The sequence below is a fragment of the Odontomachus brunneus genome, unplaced genomic scaffold (assembly GCF_010583005.1).
Source record: "Odontomachus brunneus isolate Ranch 3 - 2012 unplaced genomic scaffold, Obru_v1 Obru_scaffold_105, whole genome shotgun sequence".
NCBI lineage: Eukaryota > Metazoa > Arthropoda > Insecta > Hymenoptera > Formicidae > Odontomachus > Odontomachus brunneus.
In genome coordinates this window covers 1,036,458-1,036,853 of record NW_022639555.1, presented here as the reverse complement: position 1 = coordinate 1,036,853, position 396 = coordinate 1,036,458, and positions in this window count along the sequence as shown.

Here is a 396-nt window from a genome sequence, read left to right as displayed (position 1 = left end):
TGTCTCACGCATCCTCGACGTACGTCCTAATGCCAGAAGGGAGGCGGAATCCGATTGAATTTGCCAGCGTGGCCATTTCCAATGGTTCGCTGGATTACGTCCACGCTGATTCATCCGCGTATACACAACTGCTGTCATAACTAGTGACACGAGGTTTCGGGCATGAATAGAGTCCTGGGCGAGTGTCCTGTGCAGCGGCAACCTGGATCAAGCCTAACCAAACCAGCACATCCGCGTGATATCACCTCTCGAGAAAGCGTTACGTTCAGGACGCTCGAGCCAGGATCGCCTTATTGTTCACAGCTTTCACTCGCAACTCCTCTGTTCGAAGCACCAGAGTTGTTTCGATATTCCTCTCTCTCTCACATACACATCAATACATATACAAAAGGAGAA